Genomic DNA, 12,125 nt, shown 5'->3' on the forward strand with positions numbered 1-12,125 from the left:
AGGCCCTTGGAGCTTGGGAGTGAGGAAGCTAGGCAGAGACGGAGAGGGAGAAGCGTGGGTGTGCTCTCAGAGGTTCTGTATCCTGGAGATTTTAGGGGAGGTCCCAGGGAAAGATCTTTATTTTTTGTTGTTTTTAAAAAAATATATTTTTATTGATTTCAGAGAGGAAGGGAGATGGAGAGAGAGATAGAAACATCAATGATGATAGAGAATCATTGATTGGCTATCTCCTGCATGCCCCACACTGGGGATCAAGCCTACAACCTGGGCATGTGCCCTAACAAGGAACTGAACCTGACCTCCTCGTTCATAGGTCGACGCTCAACCACTGAGCCATACCAGCAGGGCACCTCACACTTCTTTAAGGAGTGGGAACTCTCTAAACTCCCCTCCAGATCCATAGTCCAACCATTTTTTTCCCTTCTTATTTCCTTCAGTTAAAATGATTCAAGTGTCCCTTCCCTGTCCAAGGTAGGCACCTCTGCTCTGGACATTATCCCCTCACCTTCTCAAGTCCTGCTTTTATTCTCCCTTCCATCTCCAACCTTGTCAATCCCCCCTTTCTACTGGACCATTCCTACCAGCATGCAAACATTCTTAAAGTTTTCTTAATCCTTTAGAGAATCTTCAGCATGCCATTCCATTTCTCTGCCTTTTATGCCTAAAATTCTTGGAAGAGTTGTCTGGACATGCTGCCTCACCTCCTCCCCACACTGGCCAAGCTTCCCTCACCACTGTTTAATGGCAGCAGCCCTGTCCCAGGTAAGCAGTGACTTCCACTTTGCACACTCAGGGCTCAATTTTCTGTCCTGATCAGGTGCCTCCCTTGCATAGTCACCATCTGGCCTGGGCTTCCTTCTCTTTCCCAGTCGCCTCCTGGCTCTTCACCCACCAACCCAGCTATGCCCTGTTCCTGCACCTTTTCCTTCTCTTGCCACACTCCCTGTGGGTGGTCTCAACTTGACCCAGAGCTTTAAATAACACTCATTTGCTTGTGATTCCTGAATTTACAGCCTCAGCTCAGACTGCTCCTCTGAACTCCAGACTTCTGTACCCAACTGCCTACTCCACATTTCCACATAGCTGTTTCACAAGTCTCTCAAGTGCAATATGTCCCAAAAAGAACTCTTCATTCCTGCCACTTCAAGCTATTGCCCCTGTCTTCCTTATCTCAATAAATCACCCATTTGCTCCATCCAGAAACCTGGATGACCAACTTGTGTCTTTTGTTTGCTTACCTTCAGAGTCAGTTTGTCAGAAATTCCTAGCTAGTCCTCCTCTAAAACATACCTTGTGTTTGTCCACTTGTTGCCACCACCTCTTCTGTCCCTATAGTCCAAGCCACTCTCTGCTTTGAACGTGGTCCCCTGCTTCCACTTGGGGAAGGCAGCTCTAATCTTCTTATACAGCATCCAGAAAAAGTGTGATGGCTGCATAAAATCTTCGATGGCTCCCCACTGTACAGCTCATCTGACTCTGATCTGGCCCTTGTCTTCCTTCAAGTCCTCCTTCTCCTGTCATGGCCCTGCCCTCTTCATCACACATGACCTGTGATATCTACTAAGTTCACTAATTTATATTCAGTGACTGCCCCTGGCAGGGAGATTGTGTAAATAAATATTTGCTTTGATTGTTGCACTTAATGCTGTGTACTAGATCCTGGAGTAATTAGGATGAGCCAAATAAAGTCCCTGCCAGACAGGAGCCCTTAGTCTGGTGAGTGACCCAAACGTGTGCACAGAAAATATTTACTATTTGACGTGTTAGGTGTGACCATGAAGGGGCAGCCACACCTGGAGCCAGAGAGGCTTAGGAAAGGATTCTCAGGTTAGGGAACATTTGAAGTGAGTTGATGAGCCTCTACAGAAATCTAAAACAGCATATAAAAATAATAACCTTAGGAAATAAAATAATGGAAAATATCCTAAGTTATTAATACTTGGGGCCTCTGGCTTTTAGCTTGGTGAAAATTTTCTTTCCTTCTGTTTTGATATTTCCAAATATTTCATCATAAATTTATTTTTTTATAGTAAAAAACGTTAAAAATTTGGTAGAAAATAGTTTTTTGACAAATACACACACACAGGTATTGTAACACATGACAGACTGGGGTTTCTCAATATAATTTTTCTCATCTGTTTCTGGAAGTCAGTTACAGGTACTGGAAATTAAACTTCTTCTTGAAATATTTTTTTTTTTCCAAAACAAACAAACAAAAGAGTAGAAGAAAAAGATGAGGAAAAGGATGGAAAATGTTGAAATTCTTTTACTCAGTTTACAAGTTGAGTGGGTAGAAGGCAAGGGATAGAGGAGAAAAGAAAACAGGATTTTCTTGGGATGTTCCACTTGTGAGAGTCAGTGGGTATTTTACAGGTACCAGCTAGTCCTTCCTGAAAATCCTCTCAGGGGACGGCTGTGGAGCAGCAATAGGAAAGATAAATGCTTTTCCGGGGAGTAATTTTAGTGCAGTGTGGAAAATGTGAAGAGAAAAAAAAATTAAAGATTGAATGGAAAATCCATCCACAGGCCAACCCACACCACAAAAGCATTAAGGACCACATGTCCTAATTAGCCCACACCAGGTAGAGGCCTGGCTCTGGGCAAATACCTCCTCCCCTTGTGGCAGGCAGCCTGGGGAGAGAGCACTCATTCATAGTACAAGCCCCCAGAGAGGCTATCACTTTGGGGGAGCAGAAATATTGGAAAGCATAAAAACCAAGACCACCAAGCTGTGACCTTTCCACCTTATTCAATGATGCAAGTATATTTTTCAGTAATGGGTATTTAGATGTTTCTGAATGGAACATTCAGAATTCAGGCACCATGGGGAATGGGGGACCTGCTTTCTATCTCTGATCCCTCTATATATCCACTTTTGAAAAGTGTCTATTTAAGTCCTTTGCTCATTTTTTTTTATTGGATTGTTTATCTTCCTTTTGTTAAGATGTATGAGTTCCCTATAAATTTTGGATATTAGGGCCTTATCAAATATAACATTGGCTAATATGGTCTCCCATGCCATGGGCTTTCTTGTTGTTTTGTTGATGGTTTCTTTTACTAAAACGATTTCCCCTAAGGATAGGAACAAGACAGGGATGCCCACTCTCACCACTCCTGTTCGACAGTACTGGAAGGGCTAGCCATAGCAATCAGACAAGAAGAAGAAATAAAAGGCATTCAAATTGAAAAAGGAGAAGTAAAACTGTATTATTCACAGATGACATGATATTGTACATAGAAAACCCTAAAGACTCCATCAAAAAACCACTAGATTTGATAAATGAATTTGGCAATGTAGCAGGATACAAAATTAACACCCAGAAATCTATTGCTTTTTTATACATCAGTAATGAACTCACAGAAAGAGAAACAAACAAACAAACAAATAAAAAACCAATCACATTTACCATTGCACCAAAAAAATTAAGATACCTAGGAATAAACTTAACTAATAAGGTAAAAGACCTGTATTCAGAAAACTACAGACATTGAAAAAGAGAGAGAGGAAGATATAAATAAATGGAAAATATACCATGTTCATGGATTGGTAGAATCAACATCATTAAAATGTCCATACTACCCAAAGCAATCTATGGATTTAATGCAATCCTCATTAAAATACCAACAGCATATTTCACAGACCTAGAACAAACTCTCCAAAAATTCATATGGAAAAAAAGACTCCAAATAGCCGCAGCAATCTTTAGAAAGAAGAACAAAGTTGGAGGGATCACAATACCAGATATCAAGCTATATTACAAAGCCACTGTTCTCAAAACTGCCTGGTTCTGGCACAAGAACAGACATATAGACCAATGGAACCAATCAGAGAACCCAGAAATCGACCCAAGCCATGATGCTCAATTAATATTTGACAAAGGAGGCACGAACATACAATGGAGTCAAGACAGTCTCTTCAATAAATGGTGTTGGGAAAATTGGACAGATACATGCAAAAAATGAACTGGACCACCAACTTACACAATACACAAAAATAAACTCAAAATGGATAAAGGAATTAAACACAAGATGGGAAACCATAAAAATCTTAGAAGAATCCATAGACAGCAAAATATCAGACATATGTGGTAGCAATATCTTTACCAATACAGCTCCTAGGGCAATGGAAACTAAAGAGAAAATAAACAAATGGGACTACATAAAAATAAAAAGCTTCTAGTAGTTTTTTAATGGAGTCTTTAGGGCAGGGGTCCACAAACTTTTTAAACAGGGGGCCAGTTCACTGTTCCTCAGACTGTTGGAGGGCCGGACTATAGTTTAAAAAAAACTATGAACAAATTCCTATGCACACTGCACATATCTTATTTTGAAGTAAAAAAACAAAACGGCAAAAACATCCGCATGTGGCCCGTGGGCCGTAGTTTGAGGACGCCTGCTTTAGGGTTTTCTATGTACAGTATCATGTTATCTGTGAATAATGAGAATTTTACTTCCTTCTTTCCAATTTGGCTGCCCTTTATTTCTTCTTCTCTGATCACTATGGTTGGGCCTTCCAGTACTATGTGGAATAGGAATGGTGAAAGAGGGCACCCTGTCTTGTTTCTGTTCTTAGGGGAAGTGGTTTTAGTTTTTGCCCATTGAGTATGCTGTTGGCTGAGGCATGTCACATATGGTTTTTATTATGTTGAGGTATTATCACTCTATTACCACTTTGCTGAGAGTTTTTATCAAAAAAGGGTGTTGGATTTGATTGAATGCTTTTTCTGTATCTATTGAAATGATCATGTGATTTTTGTCTTTTAATCTGTTTATGTGATGTATCACATTTATTGATTTGTGAATATTGTACCAGCCTTGCATCCCTGGCATGAATCCCACTTGGTCATGGTATATGATATTTTTAATGTATTGCTGGATCCGATTTGCTAAAATTTTGTTGAGGATTTTAGTGTCTATGTTCATCAGGGATGTTGGCCTGTAGTTCTCTTTCTTTGTTGTGTCTTTATGTTGTTTTGGAATTAGGGTAACATTAGCCGCATAGAAAGAGTTTAGAAGTGTTCCTTCCTTTTGAATTTTTTTGGAATAGTTTGAGGAGGATAGGTGTTAGTTCTTCGAATATTTGGTAAAACTCCCTTGTGAATTCATCTGGACCAGGGCTTTTGTTTACTGGGAGTTTTTTTTTTTTTAATTATTATTATTACCACTTCAACTTCATCAGTAGTTATTAGCCTACTCAGGTCTTCTGATTCTTCCTGATTGAGTTTTGGAAGGTTGTATTTTTCTAGGAGTATATGTGACTATCCTGGTTTTAAAACTGCATGGCTTGAGCCCCAGACAACCCTTCAGTCTTGGAAAAATTGGAATGGTTGGTCACCTACTTGGAATTGAAGTTTGAATGAATCAAAACAATGAGACAACTGAGACAACACACTTGATATCAGGTTTTAGTTTCCTTTTTGTGTGTGGGATGAACCCTGCCCACAATCATTTTACTGACGGGCATTGGAGTGGAGAAGGCAAGGAGAAAAACAGTGAGAGAAAGGGAGAATGGTTGGAATGTTTTTTTGCAACAAGTCTCTGTACTTCAGTGTAGAGAAACTTCCTGAATTCTCAGGCAGACTTAGATACCTCTTTCCTTGTGTGTTCACCACATTTCATACCATATTCCATATCAGCAAACATAAACATTTCAATTCATGTATGTTTCTAAACTCCTCGTCAGAAGAGATGTAACTTTTCATTTTGGTATTTCTAGCACCAGGCACTGTGCCTAGTACATAGTGGCTGCTTAATAAATTGAAATTGATTCAATAAGTGCACACTGGGGGAAGGGAGTTGTTAAAGAAAAGTGGAAGGTTCTCACATTTGCTTTCAAATCCATTGTGGAGCAAGATATGAACATTTGCCTGGTGGGTTTTATTTTACATTTTTTCTTAGATACATTAAATGGAAATCAAATTTATTTATCTTTGCTGAATTAGAAAAATTATTTTCCTCTGGCAAGGGGTGGGGAGGTAAGGGCATCTTCTTAGTTCAAAACACAAATATCTGTTCTGCCTTCTGGGAAGAGGTTAGGCAAGTCTGCCTCCACCAGGGAAAGCTACCAGCCTCATGGGCTGACTGTCTCGTCTCCATAGTAGAGCGAAGGGATATTGTTCCATCTTCCCAAAGTGCTCCTGATAACCATCTGCCTGGCTGCCATAGCTGTGCAGCTGCCCCAAGAGAACCTTATCCCTGATATGCCTCTGGGACACCAGTAAGTGCAAAGGAGGAAGAGTGTATGCAGAACTCTCATGCCTTATTGGGAAACTGAGGTGAGGATGTACATTCCCTCCTTTCTCCCTCCCTTTTGCCTTTCATCCCCTCCCCCTCCTTCCTTAATTCTGCTAGTGTGTGTGTTTTAATTTCAAAGTTACTGTTGACATTTGAACAAAGCAGGAGTTAGGGGTGCTGGCACCCTGTGCAGTCAAAAAAATCTATGTGTAATTTTAGACTCCTCCCAAACGTAACTGCTGTTGACAGGAAGACTTGCCGATAATATAAACAATTGTTTAATACATATTTTGTATGTTATATGTATTGCATACTGTATTCTTACAATAAAGTAACCAAGAGAAAATAAAATGTTATTAAGAAAATCATAAGGAAGAGAAAATACCCTTACAGTATGGTATGTATTTATTGAAAAAAAAAATCCATGTGTAAGTGGACCTGTGCAGTTCAAACCTGTGTTGTCCAAGGGTCAACTGCAATGTATGTTTGTATACAAAAGGCTCAAACACTCAGGATGTGGAAGTGTCTCTTTCACCAGAAAAATCTCCTTTATCCTGTAGCAGTTGATGTGATGTGCGTTGCTACCTCTGCCTGTTTCTCTAGAAGACAGGTCATCTCCAGGGCAGCGATCAGCCTCAATAATGGAACATTGCCTTTTTTGCCACTTCACTGTGTTTGTGACTCCATCAGACTTGGTCCACCTTTCTGAATCTGCCTTTCAGCTTGGAGTGTCCTCCTTCCCAGGACTTATTCCTTTTCCTTTTGCCTGTTGCCAGGCTCCTTTGAGGTATTACCCTCCCCTCCCCATCCCTTACCTAGCTTGCTTTCTAGAAGAGCTTCCCTGTAAAACTTGAGGCTTCCTGTAATACTATTCACAGCGATTTCTCAGGGCTTAAACTGAACCCAAGTGGTATGCTCTATTTCTCCCACACCAACCCTATCAAAAGTGAGAGCATTGTCCACTAAACTCTGTTAGTAATATAAAGCTGACATATTCCAGGTTTTCTAACAGGGAGATTTCTCCTGAGAGCAAAATGGCTGGACTTAAAGGCTTGCTTTTTTTTTAAAAAAATTTTAAAATATTTTTATTGATTTCAGAGAGGAAAGGAGAAGGAGAGATAGAAACATCAATGATGAGAGAGAATCACTGATCGGCTGCCTTCTGCACTCCCCCTACTGGGGGCTGGGGCTTGAGCCCACAACCCAGGCTCGTGCCCTGACAATGAATTGAACCTTGATATCCTGGGTCATAGGTCCACCTTCAACCACTGAGCCACACATGTTAGCCTGTAGGCTTGGCTTTTAAATTTTGGTACCATTGAGTCCTAAATACTTGCAATGGAATTCAACAAATGCTAAAGGCAATAGAACAAATACAGATCTAGAGATGAACACAAAACTAAATCATCTGGCTGATAAAATAATATTTCATTTCAGATTGACGGCTCCACATCATTGTCTCCTGACATAGCTTTCCTCCGGCCTTCACAGGACAGTGGACATCTTTGATTCAATCTCTTGGAAGGACTTCCGAGCACTGATAGATTGCTCCAAGTAGAGAACCAAAAATGTGAGTCTCATAACAACAAAGGTGTCCCCTCTCATTCCTGTCTCAGGGGAATCACTGGGATTCCATTTTATTTCTAAATCTCCTCTCCTCTCCATCACTCCATTCAAGCATCAGATTCCAGCAGAGCCAGCCTAATCCATACAAAGGTGCACATGCCACTAGAGGAGGGAGTGTTGTGTCCTAATACAACCCTTTTTCAGTTTCCAGAGTGCCTGGATGTAGATTTTAGAAATAGGAATCAAGAAATGGATAAATTAGGCGGCCAGCACACGAGCGGTTCCCTGCTCACCCATCTCGGAAGCTGCATCCAAGCCAGGGCATCCAGGGGGAGCCTGTGTGGGCAGCAGCAAGATCTGCCAGGGAACACTGCAGTCTGCTGTGCCATCTGCTGAATTAGGATGTCCCAACATGAGGGTGTCAGCTGTGATGCACGTTTAAAAGGAAAATTTTGAGGTTGCAGATACATGCTTAATTTGCTACAATTACGATCTTGGTGCATCTTGTTATGAAAGTAGTACAACAACAGGGCATACAACTGACCACACAGTGCAGTGCATACGAGCAGGGGTAGAATTTGATTTGTATTATGGTGGGGAAGCTTTCTCTGCAGAGCAGCCACAGCCCTTTATTTGCCCCTGTTGTGGGAAAATGGCCTGTACAGAGACATCTCTTCACAAATATGTTGCTTCTGAACATGCAGAAACATCAACAGAAGTGATCTGCCCTGTCTGTGCAGCACTACCTGGCGGTGGCCCTGATCCTGCCACAAACGACTGTGCAGCTCATCTTACACTTGAACACAGAGCTCCTAGAGATTTAGATGAACTGAGTGGTATTTGACATGTATGTAGAATGTTGATCTGGGAATTAGGAGGTCCTCTTGCTCATAGATCAAACAGACACTTCAATTTTTTCATTTTTTTAGTTAATCCTTACCAAGGATATTTTTTCCATTGCTTTTCAGAGACAATGAAAAGGAGGGAGGGTGGAAGGGGGAGAGAGACAGAGAGGGAAACATGGATAGGAGAGAAACACATGGATTGGGATGTGTCTCCTGCAGGCACCCAAACCAGGACCAGGGATCAAACCTGCAACCCAGATAGCATCTTGACCTGGAATCACTGGGTTGGCAGGCATATGCTGTCTTAGCCACACTGGCCAGGGCCAAACATGCACTTTACTAGCAGTTCTACTGGTGGGCTTTCTACTCAGAGTTCATGTTTTCCAAGCAATAGGGATGCCACGGATCCTATTGCTGAGCTTTTATCTCAGTGGTCAGGGGTGAGACGTTCTGCAGGAGAATAGCTTAATTCTGGCCCTGGTGCTTCTCAGTTACAACTGTAGATGCAGCTGCAGTTAGAACTGCCAGCAACTGGAGACCACACGTGACACAAGCTGCACGCTAACACAGGCTCACCACTACAACCACACCATCATACCAACAACCAACACAGCTAACACAGAACGTCAGCACACTATCCAGAATTCCCAATGTCTTTTAACAAGGTGGAATGATCCTAAAATGTTAGAAACATAGTGCCAATCCATAGAAAGTGAGTGTGCAGATGGCAGCCTGTCCAAGAGCTCCTTCCATCTACTTTCCTGGGCGAAGAGAGCTCCTCTTCAGATGAGGTGGGAGGCGGGGATGGCAGAATTTAGTGCTTTGGACTCTGTAGATATTATACCTTTATTTTTTTTTAATTTAATAAATCTTTATTGTTCAGATTATTACAATTGTTCCTCTTTTTCTCCCCCATAGCTCCCCTCCACCCGATTCCCACCCCACCCCATGCCCTTACCTCCCCCACACTGTCCTCATCCATAGGTGTACAATTTTTGTCCAGTCTCTTCCTGCACCCCCCACACCCCTTTCCCCCCTGAGAATTGTCATTCCACTCCCTTTCTATGCCCCTGATTCTATTATATTCACCAGTTTATTCTGTTCATCAGATTTTTAGATTCACTTGATTTTTAGATTCACTAGTTGATAGATATGTATTTGTTGTTCATAATTTTTATTTTTACCTTTTTCTTCTTCTTCCTCTTCTTAAAGAATACCTTTCAGCTTTTCATATAATACTAGTTTGGTGGTGATGAACTCCTATAGCTTTTTCTTATCTGTGAAGCTCTTTATCTGACCTTCAATTCTGAATGATAGCTTTGCTGGGTAGAGTAATCTTGGTTATAGGTTCTTGCTATTCATCACTTTGAATATTTCTTGCCACTCCCATCTGGCCTGCATAGTTTCTGTTGAGAAATCAGCTGAGAGTCGTATGGGTGCTCCCTTGTAGGCAACTAACTGTTTTTCTCTTGCCGCTTTTAATATTCTCTCTTTGTCTTTTGCTCTTGGCATTTTAATTAAGATGTGTCTTGGTGTGGTCCTCTTTGGATTCCTTTTGTTTGATGGTCTGTGCGCTTCCTGGACTTGTAAGTCTATTTCTTTCACCAGGTGGGGGAAGTTTTCTGTCATTATTTCTTCAAATAGGTTTTCAGTATCTTGCTCTCTCTCTTCTTCTGGCACCCCTATAATTCTGATGTTGGTACGCTTGAAGTTGTCCCAGAGGCTCCTTACACTATCTTCAAATTTTGGGTTCTTTTTTCTTTCTTTTTTTCTGGTTGAGTGTTTTTTGCTTCTTTGTATTTCAAATCTTTGACTTGATTCTTGCATTCCTCTAGACTGCTGTTAGGGCTCTGTATAATATTTTTTATTTCAGTCAGTGTATGTTTAATTTCTAGTTGGTCCTTTATCATATCCTCTGGCCCTCATATCCTCGAGGGTCTCACTAAATTTATCGGTCTTTTCTAGGAAATTCTTGAAAAACCTTATAACTGTGGTTTTAAACTCTATATCCAGTCATTTGTTTTCATCCATTTCTTTCATTTGTGATCTGTTTCTTTGTCTCTGCATTTTTTGCTGCTTCCCTGAGTTGGTAGAGTAGCTTTGTGTGCTAGGTGTCCTATATGGCCCAGTGGCTCAGCCTCCCCAGTTACCTGAGTTGGACACTCTTGGTGCACCCCTTTGTGGACTGTGTGTACAGCCTTGTTGTAGTTAAGCCTTGATTGTTGTTAGTATCACTGGGAGGAATTGACCTCCAGGCCAATTGGCTGTAAGGATCAGCTGTGTTTACGCTGGGAGAACTTCTGTGCTGGAGACAGCCTTATGAGACAAGACTTGCAAAATTGCAAAAGCCTCTGTGCTCAGCTTGGATGGGTCAGAGTCTCAGGGCTGAGCTGACAGCCTTGGCTTCCTGCCAGCCCTGCCCTATGAGGCCCCTGGGTCTCAGTGTCCCTCGGTAATTGCTGCAATCCTTTCTGTGCGCACTTGTGTGTGAGCCTCCAGACCTCTGCCTTTTGTGGCTCCCCTGAGTTTCTGTGCGCTCCTCTCTTTTCCAGACAGTCCAGACTCCCCTCGTATGAGTCTGGGTCCCCAGGGTCTCGCCCAAAACTCGGGTTCAGTGCAGTCGGAACTGGAGTTCAGCACAGTCTGCCGCTTCCGTCTTCCTCCCGCTAGAGAAAGCCAGCAGCACACTCGGCAATCAGTCCTCTCTGTGAGCACTCGCATTCGCTCCTCCAGACCTCTGCCTTTTGCGGCTCCCCTGAGTTTCCGTGTGCTCCTCTCTTTTCCCAACAGTCCAGACTTCCCCCGTATGAGTCTGGATCCCCAGGGTCTCAACCGGAACTGGGGTTCAGTGCAGTCTGAACTGGGGTTCAGTGCAGTTGGGAGCTTCCATCTCCCTCCCGCTAGAGAAAGCCAGCTAGGCACTCAGCCGCCCATCCTCTCCACGCGTGAGTCTCCGTACATCAGCCTTTTGCAGTTCCTCTGAGTTTCCGTGTTCCCCTCTCTTTCCTTCTAGTTGTAGAATTTCCACTCAGTAAGCTTTCCTGTGGTTCTGGATGATGTTCGTTCTATCTTTTAGCTGTAGTTTTGAAATTGTTGTGTGAGGCAGCAGTTTAGGTGTTCTCCTATGCCGCCATCTTGGTTTCTCCCAATGTTATGCCTTTAGATATTGCTTTAGAAGACCTAAGTTTAAAAGGGAATAATGAAGGAAACCTGGCTCCACCTCCTCTTTGATGGCAGCCCAATTCTCACACAATGTCCTCTGTGCTGTATTTGCCAATGAAAGTGGACAACAACTATATTGCATTTGTTTGGTGATTGTAATTTCAGATATGTCACTCTTGTTACTTTGTATACATTCAAAAGGAAGAGAGAAAATATATATGATAATCATTTTCATTTAACTAATTTTTACTTCTAGCAGGAAAATGTAGGTAGCAGTGCAGGGGTGATCTCTACTTCCTGTGCCTTGACATGCAAACG

The 12,125-nt window shown here is 42.0% G+C and overlaps 1 pseudogene; it reads left to right on the forward strand.

The window, feature by feature from the left end:
* The first annotated feature begins 8,202 nt into the window (after nt 1-8,202).
* Nucleotides 8,203-11,876, forward strand: LOC103294052 (E3 ubiquitin-protein ligase KCMF1-like; annotated as a pseudogene).
* The last annotated feature ends 249 nt before the right edge of the window (nt 11,877-12,125 follow it).

Source organism: Eptesicus fuscus, chromosome 5 (genome assembly GCF_027574615.1).
Source record: "Eptesicus fuscus isolate TK198812 chromosome 5, DD_ASM_mEF_20220401, whole genome shotgun sequence".
In the NCBI taxonomy this organism is placed as follows: Eukaryota; Metazoa; Chordata; class Mammalia; order Chiroptera; family Vespertilionidae; genus Eptesicus; species Eptesicus fuscus.